The 8,733-nt window shown below is 39.7% G+C and overlaps 1 protein-coding gene across 1 annotated transcript in view; it reads left to right on the top strand.

Moving 5' to 3' along the window:
- The window catches only part of rngtt (RNA guanylyltransferase and 5'-phosphatase), a 98,162-nt gene extending 89,429 nt beyond the window's left edge, over positions 1-8,733 (top strand). The window contains exon 17 of the mRNA XM_034900177.1: positions 8,696-8,733. The gene's annotated coding sequence lies outside the window, so the exon portion shown is untranslated. The remainder of the gene's footprint in view (positions 1-8,695) is intronic.

The raw sequence follows: 8,733 nt of genomic DNA, 5'->3' as shown, positions 1-8,733 counted from the left end.
CACATATGTAGACAGGTTGAAGCAATAGTGCAATATAGAGTGCAAATTGTGCAGGAGTAAATTATTTTATGATTAATTATTATTTTTTTTATTATGGAATAAATAAGTATTTGGCTATTTTTAAGCACTGTGTTACAATATCAACAGTATGAACAGCGGGAAAACTTTGTTTATATGAATGTTTTGATAGTAATTACTTTAGATGCAATGTGGTGGAGCCTCAAACTTTCATGCAATTCCCCCTTTTCCTACACAACAATGATAATGTTTGGCTGCTTCCATTAAACCATCACAGCACCAATATCACCCACTTGTGCCTGCAGCCAGAGCGAATGAATGTGCAACAAAATGTATTAAGACGTTAAAGTGCAAAAGTTATGACTACGGCTTTAGGAATTTAATAATATGAGTGTTAGTCATGAGGATTTGTTGAGCTGAGTGTTGTATCGTTACTCATGTGTTATCAGATCATTATTCCCAGTGTTAGCAGATCAAATTGTGAGCCCGAAACACTAAACAGGCATCACTCATTCTGCGGTACATTTAGTGTGTTCTCTTGGACTGGTCGAGGTGAGATGTTTTAATGGAGGTCTCTACTGGCTGGTGTACAATAGCTACACTCTTGGAAGACAGATTTTCAAAGCCTTTGCTTTTGTGTCCTTTCCAGTTTTGTCTCATAACTTACAGCTGAAAGGGTGTTTGTTCTACTGCCCTGAACTTCAAAATGATGATGAGATCATTTTAGTATAACATGTAGTTATTTTGCCAATTAGTGTGGACACAAAGTAATTATCTAATAATGATAAGTGCATAGAAAAAAATACTCACACTTATTACAATTTGTCCTGAAAGGGGCCATTAGTGTCTAAATTCATGGCGACCCATTCAAAGGTTGTTGAGACATTTCACTACAAAACACAAATGTAAACCTAATGGTGGCGCCAGTGGAAAGGTTAAGGGATCACTAAAGTCGGTAGGATTCATCATCTGGGGATCATGGACTTTTGCCCAAAATTTCATTAAAAGTCCATCCAATAGGCTAAAATGGCCAAAGCGATCAGTATTAGTGTGTTTGTTGGGGACTATTTTAGCGGCGGATTGGCACACTTTTAATGTACTAATGAGGCATGTGCTGGATTGGCGTAAAACAAACTTAACAGTGTCCATCATCATCATAATGAAGGAACATTTCACCCAGGGCAACAGTGTGGCTCACTGATGGTGTTTCTAATAGTTTGGGACAATGACGGAGCTCTATGGCACAAAGGAAGCTTTGGCTACACAGACAATACGTGTTAGTGGGATCAATTCGTTGTTGGTTTTGGTAATGTCAGGGGTAACAAGAAAAATACAGAATATTATCAGATTAGGCCAAGAAAGCCATAAACTAACTGACAGACTTTGCCTGATGATGTATCTTCCATTCACTGTTTCTGTGGAACTTCTAATCAACTAGCTTGCTTGCCTCTAAAATGTGACTTTATTTCTGGAGTCAATTACAGGCCCATACTGCTCAAAGTGAGGGGACATTTTGGCCAATCCTGTCGTACTCCCTCCCAGCTGCTTTCGGAAAAAACAATTTGAATGCAGCAGCAGAAGTGTTGCTACAGAAGTGTCTCGGTGTTGCTGCGCTCAGCCTCTACAGCTGTCACCACAGGGATCTTTATGATTTCTAAAGGCTCCGCCTCTGATCGGCTTCCAGCTACACTAATGAGACGTGTCATTGGCGAAGTATTTAATAGCCGCGGATGAGACACTCAGAGCAAAGGGAAACTCCGAGCTTCATTCAGCCAACAGCCCTGCTTGGATGACAATTTCCCAAAGGCCTAATACAGAGCGATTGACATGTGAATGAAAACTTACAACAGTGTCTTTATTCTGTTATTCTGTCTTTCAGATAGAGAACATTGAAATAGTCATTCATTTTTCACAAAGTATGATTTGCGCACACACACACACACACACACACACACACACATACATACACACACACATAAAGAAACACAATAGCAGTGACATATTACAAATTGCTTTTCCAAATTGTATCCTTCAAAAAGACATTTCCACTACAAATTTGGCCTTGAGGCTGTGTAGGAAAAAGATTAATCCCCAGCAGCTATTTGTCCAGGGTTTAAAGCAGTTGGATTTTTGAAATCCACGAGCAAAAAATCTAGTCAGGATTTTAGTGTGAGTGGACGTTTGTAATTGAAATGAGAGAGCTAGGGGGAAAGCTTTGAAATTAGAGCTTTAGCAGGAGCAGGGAAAGGACTTTGTGCTGCCGCACAGCTTCTTTGTCTATCCGAGCAGAGGCAACACAAAGCTGATCGGAGTTACAGCATTATTTTGTAAGAGGCCAGATTTGACAACAATATTGGCCCCTGCTACATCAAGGAGGATCCTCTAACTCAGAATAAACAGGATGAGTGTTGTTTGGCATCTGTGGTGGTTTAATAGTGCACAGCATTCATGACTGTCAGAACATCTTGGGATTACCACCTTCCTAAAACAACTAATTCCTTCAGATAAAGGACCCCATATTATACAGTCAGTCGGCTCTGTTTCCAGCTGAGTGGTGCTCTCAGATCTGAAACTGCTTTTGGATAACAGCAGTTGCATGTTGTTTGATGGTGGGTAAATGGTTGGATCCCATCTGCAGCAATGATTGGTGTTGTGAAATACTGGATACGGCACTAAAAGCACTGATAAAAAGGATTTGTGGTTAGGTCAAGGATATTATATTACCAACAACTCTTGGGCTGTTCCAACAACTAACAGGCAACATGCACTGGGCCCTCAGTTATCAACAACAAGACAGGGTGAAGGATGAAGTGTTATCATTTATTGTCCATCACTGCCTCAACAAAATACTGTAGCTCCTCACGGCTGCCCTCTGACAGGGTCATATTTGGTCAGACCTGCCCTCTTAATGTCTGGCAACCAATGAAAAAGAGAAAAGGCATCATGATAAACCACATCGCTCAACAAAAATGCAGATTACATTTAATAACAACATTGTTGTTAGTCCAATGCCAGCGTTTTTAAAATGTGTGCTTTCTACCAAATCTGCACATGCCATCTGTGTGGGTAAGACTTGTGGAAAAATCATGGTTACAGTTATTTAAAAAAGTGAACAGTGATTGCAGGTCTGTAGCCAACACTGTCTCCTGAAAAACATAAACTTTTTCAATTTTGTTTTGAGGGAAATGTATTTTCCAGCGACCAATGCACGTTATGAAACAATCACTGTTTCAAACTTGTGGTTGACAATGTGAATAAAAACTAAAGAACTTGGTTATTAGAAAAGGTGATGGTTTGGGTTAAATAAGTATGTTTGCAAGTTAAGTACTTTGCATATGTGGGTTAGGTTAAACCTACGTAGGTAATGCAGGTTAAGTGCGTTAAATAAACAAGTCAACGTTGACTGTTGGTTTCATACAGGACAAGAACAATGATGTAGGCCATTGGGTGAAAGTTTGACCCATCCATCCACCCGCAACTCCTCCCTATCTGGACTTTTTTGCAGACTTTGATTAGAAACATATTTTTGATACCTCAAAGGCAAACATAATCTGGACCTAAACACGTTTCCCTAAGGAGTAATGCAGGTTTGGGAACGTAATATTTCAAAAGCTCCTGTAGCAGAACGTGAACTCGGGAAGCCTCCACACCCTAACATCCAGATCCTTACTTTCAGCACACTACTTCTGTCATTGGCACTGAGTGTTCGCAATGCATTGGAGCCGACATAAACCAAGAGGTGAGGAATTGTCCAATATGACATAACTCCTAGGGATACTGCGCTGGGACATCACTTACCTCTAACTTAATAACTTCCCCACCTCCACTAAAAAGCAGTGCTTCCCTGAGCTTTTCTACGCTATGTGAAGCGTCTGACACTCCAACTGAGTGGATGAGACAGTTCAATGGGTCTGGGCCACAGTACAGCTCAGACTTGTGATTGGGGGTCACAAGTTGATTTTGCTTCATTATATGGCCAAAAAGGTTAGGAAGCACTGCTTTGGTTACAGGCACAGAATGGCTCTGGAGAATGGGGAGACTTCCTGGTGGTTTGGCTGACTGATTGGCCCGGAGTAAACTGAAAAAACATTTTAACAAAAAAGGGTTACAGTATATCTGTTGTGAATGTGTGGAGCTTGGTTGTTCAGCTTTTAGCAACCAAAAGTAAAACGGTCTGCAAGTAGGCCCTACTAAAAAAATTAAAGACTGTTTTGTAGAAATAGAGGGATCTCAAAAAGGTCTGGACAGAGATGAAAAAAGGTTCTCACATGAGGGGAACGACAGTCAATTTTCATATCAAGAGCAGACGAAAGTCAAGTAGAGGGACCCAGGGGGTTGAGGCTCAACATGTTGTTGATGAGGCATGTCATGGCTGCATCTCCCCCCCCCCTGAGGTTCAGTGCTGAGAGAGAGAATAAAAAGGCAAAAGAAAAGGGAAATAGGTTGAAGAGGGAAAGATTTGAGAAGGCGAAGTGAAGGAAAATGGGATTATAAACCTAAGTACTGCAGGTTGATACGGGAAATGAGGCTGGTTTTTATTCCTAATCTCCGTTCATAAGCATGTTCTTTATATTTATCTTGTGTAGATGCTAGAGGTTTTAACATACCACACAATCCAGAATAATGAGATATTGACAGGTGCGTGCTTTATCTTCTGATATAGACAGTGATTTAGATTACAAGCACCTCAGAGCTCGTGTTTATCTTCATGTCTGAATCTGTACTTTAGGTACGATGTGTTAGGGCCTTATACTTCTGGATTTGTTTGAGGATCAGATTGTCTGTCTACATGCATTTTCAAAATCTGAAACTGTTAAAATTCCTTTTAATACATCCATTGCCAAGCCTGTACACTGTTACTTACTGATTGGATGTCTGTGTATCTTCACTTTTTTCAACACAAAAAACAATCACAGTTTGATAACTGTGTGAAGTTTTCACTATAAGGATTTACAACATTATTTCTATCACAGTTTTTAGGTCTTCATAACCCTGGGCGTAACATAAAAGTAGAAAGCAACCTTACTCTACACTGAGATTACTGTGTTGCTATATTTCATGTTTCAAACTTATAATTTCCGACTTTTTGAGCATCCGCCGCATGTTGTTCTGTTTCTGTACTCTCTGTTTCTCACTAATAAGTCTCCATCCTCGGATAACAAGGTTGCATCTTTTTTTGCAGACTATTTTAATAAGCAGAAGCTATGGTGCTGGAGAACTTCAAATTTAAAATATATGTCTATACATGCCTTAATAATGCCCTGACACTTCCTTTTCACAGATTTTCTGTTCAGAGTCCTGACAAATGAGCACCCTTGAGTTTTTTCACTCCTTGTCAGCTTAGTCAGAGCTCTTTACATTATGTCAACCCTCCTCTTCCACTAAAAAAAGAAGAAATAAAAGAAGGAAAAAATGACTTTATTTTGACAAGGTTAGTGTGCATAAATAGCCCGAGGGGGAGAGAGATGACAGTCGTCCCTCCCCTCCTCCATCTTGTCTGTCAGTCAACATGCTCAGGCTTCTTCCCACTGGCCTCCGTCAGCCTGCCTGCATCACTCAACATGAACTCCATTTAAGAAAACACCTCCCACCCTCTGAAACAGAATAATGTTTTCTGGTGCACCGCTTGTACAACCTGCTCTCTCTCTCTCTCTCTGTTTTTCTCTCTTTCTCTCTCTCTCTCTCTCTCTCTCGCCCCCTCCTTCTCTCTCCCTCACACAGACACACACACACACACAGCCGTTACAGGTCAGTGTTCTGGGTTCATCTGTAGACCAAACAAGTGCCTACTTTCTGATCTGTGCTTAGGTTTGCATTTGTGTACATATTTGCACACCACTTGACCTCAAATTTAGGATAATTTTAGTCATCTTTTGTTGTTTGTTTTGGGGAGATGCACTTATACACTAATTTGGATTTTAGACTTATTGCCAAGCATTTTTGTTCCTCAGTAAATTCATGTCTTTCTACTAAATGATCCTGAGCTGAAGTTTTGATACATTAATCCAACTCCAAATACCCTTAACTATTCATATTTTTCTTTGTGTTGTGGTGTTATTGTGATAGCTGCGGCATTCAAGTTATACCCAAAGATGTTAAGTTTCCTACTATCTTATCTTCATCTGTTTTTCAGCAGAGAAAAATAAGATTTTAGGATTTGAACCAGGATTTGCTCGGATAAACAAAGATTTAAGATTTGGATGTGTATGGTAAATGGAATCTGTGATAAATCAGGTCACAGTTGAAGCAAAGTGAATACTAATGATAGTTGTGAAGATAAGCTGTCACTGAAGTTTGGGTTTGCACATTTTTATCATCACAGACATACATTGATGGAGATCTAATCTAAACAGAATTCTTAGGTTAAAATGTTAAATTTAAACAAATAGCTTGACATTTTGTCAAACGCTTCGAATTTCTTGCAGAGAGTTAGATGAGAGGTTTCAAACCACTTTGATGATTAGCTGTAGCTCCAGTAGCTGGAGCCAGCAGGTGGTTAGCTTAGCAAAAAAGACTATGATTGAGGGGAAAAGCTAGCATGACCAATGTAAAACAAATCTGCCTTCTTGCACCTTTAAAGCTCACTATTTGTCCCCTTATCTGGCTAGTTGAATCCTTTAAAATGATCATAGCCCAAACTATATCCTGATTTGTCAGTTTCTGTTTCTTTACATCCAATTTGTATGAACAGTTAAATGATGTTGTCCTGCCAATAGGAGCGTAAAATCAGATCAGATTAAATGTGTCGTTCTGAGGGCACAGACAAATGAGGTATGTGGACTAGGAAAAATTGTAAACAATAACACAGCCTTTATTCAAGGTGAGGCTGCAACTGAGAGCAGCATCTCACCCCCAAATAGCTGACGTATCAAACATTCACTCTCTTTTCCCAAATCTAATTCTGGATCTGGGTTTGAACAGCAGGCATAATGAAACTGAAACACAAAATGTCTCCCCAAAGACAGATACTGTGAGCACCGTCAACTAAAACCCGGTAAAGATCAGCAGGTTGTATGCATTTTGGGGGTACTGAACTACGAAAATTACCCTCTCCTTGCCATTTTACAGCTGCCAAAGTGCAAATAATTATACTGTTCCCATTTGAAGCAAAAATGTGTGAAAGTGATTCGGGCAAAGTTTAGAGTCAATGGTTTGATAATCACTGTGCCCACCTGTGTGTTCAACTGGAAAGCTCGTGTAAGTGTGAGTGAGCGGAGTTGTAGAGGTGAAGGGGATAAGTAAGTTGGTTTGCTAAATAACAAAAACTGAGAAGCATATGCATGTGGAAATGACAGCTCCATCTGTGATACTGCCTTTTTCTCATTAGATATTATTACCTGATGCTAATAAAGCAGCACATGTTTCTTCCGTGTGTGTTACTGTATACAGCACCACTTAACACCCTGCAGTCTGAGCAGTACTCTATGCTATTAAATTAATTACATTTGGGTTTTGGACTTTTGGTCGGGCAAGACAAGCAATTTCAGTGTGTTTACCTGCACTTTGGGAAATTAATTATTTAATTTTTTTACACTTTGAACCAAAGAATGTCTCAAGTTAGTTGCAGCCCGCATGTAATGATTAGTGGTTTGTCAAAGTTGGGAGAGGTTGTGCTGAGGAGATTTAGATTCCTTACCTCAATATCTCCAAAATCGTCCTGGGTAATGCCCTGATAGCAATGACAGACAAGCATGAACTTTACCTCCAGCAAAATCTCCTTCAGCAGCGCTTCAATGAATTTTGTCCTTTCAAGTTTCTAAAAAAATAGAAAAAATTAAATTGTTCTGTAATGAACGGATAGACATTTATTTATTTTTTCCTGTTTGAGCAACAACAAAATGCACTCATTTCTAATGAGGATTGTAGGCATTCAAGTTTAACCGAAGCGAGACATGATGTAGCACCTTTTATGGACTGAAAGTCTCAGCCTGTCTCAGCCTGTCTCAGTAGAGGTTGTGTGTCTTGTAGCACTGTGTCTGTCTCAAGGGACCGATATCCAACGGTTGTGCACATGACTGCACCACCTCAAACAATGTGGACCGACCGCCTTCTTTATATCTTGTTGCTTTTTACACACAATACTTGCACTCATTATAATGAGGCTTTGCAACCAACTGCATGAGTGTCTGATTTAGAAAGATCTGTACCATAATTAATCATAATAAGGCTTAGATTACATCTTGCAAAATCAGAATTTCTTCCATGCATTTACAGACTATGTAGAAATCCCACACACAATTATCTAGTAAATAAAAAATATAAATTAAACATTAAATTACATTAGTTATATTAGCCTTCATTTTTCAGTAACATTTAAAGCTAACAATGAAGAAAATACAAAGTGTTTATTCAATTTATTGATCTTTTCCTTCTTTGGTCGTCAGCAACAGGAGTTTTAGCAGTTGTACATTACTGCCACCTAATCATGGATGCTGCACCAACTGCATAACTGGAATGCTTTGTGGTTGATATCCACCTCTGGAGTGATCATCGTTGTTAACATGCTCCCTCAGCCCTCCGAGGATCGATCTCACCAAGTTTATTTCAGTTTTTCATTGGACAAGTGGAACGACACTCAAGATGGCAGCGGGGATTCCCCCAAAGGCGAGAGCTTAGGGTACGTGAACGAGGTCATGTTAAAACACTAATGAAACACAGTCCATATTTGTGCAGAGGCCTGCTCTTCAGCCACATGATGCAGCAACATCTCAGAGA

The sequence above is a fragment of the Etheostoma cragini genome, chromosome 18, assembly GCF_013103735.1.
Source record: "Etheostoma cragini isolate CJK2018 chromosome 18, CSU_Ecrag_1.0, whole genome shotgun sequence".
Taxonomy (NCBI): domain Eukaryota; kingdom Metazoa; phylum Chordata; class Actinopteri; order Perciformes; family Percidae; genus Etheostoma; species Etheostoma cragini.
The sequence above is the reverse complement of the archived record's forward strand: the minus strand, read 5'-3'. Positions and strand labels throughout refer to the sequence as shown.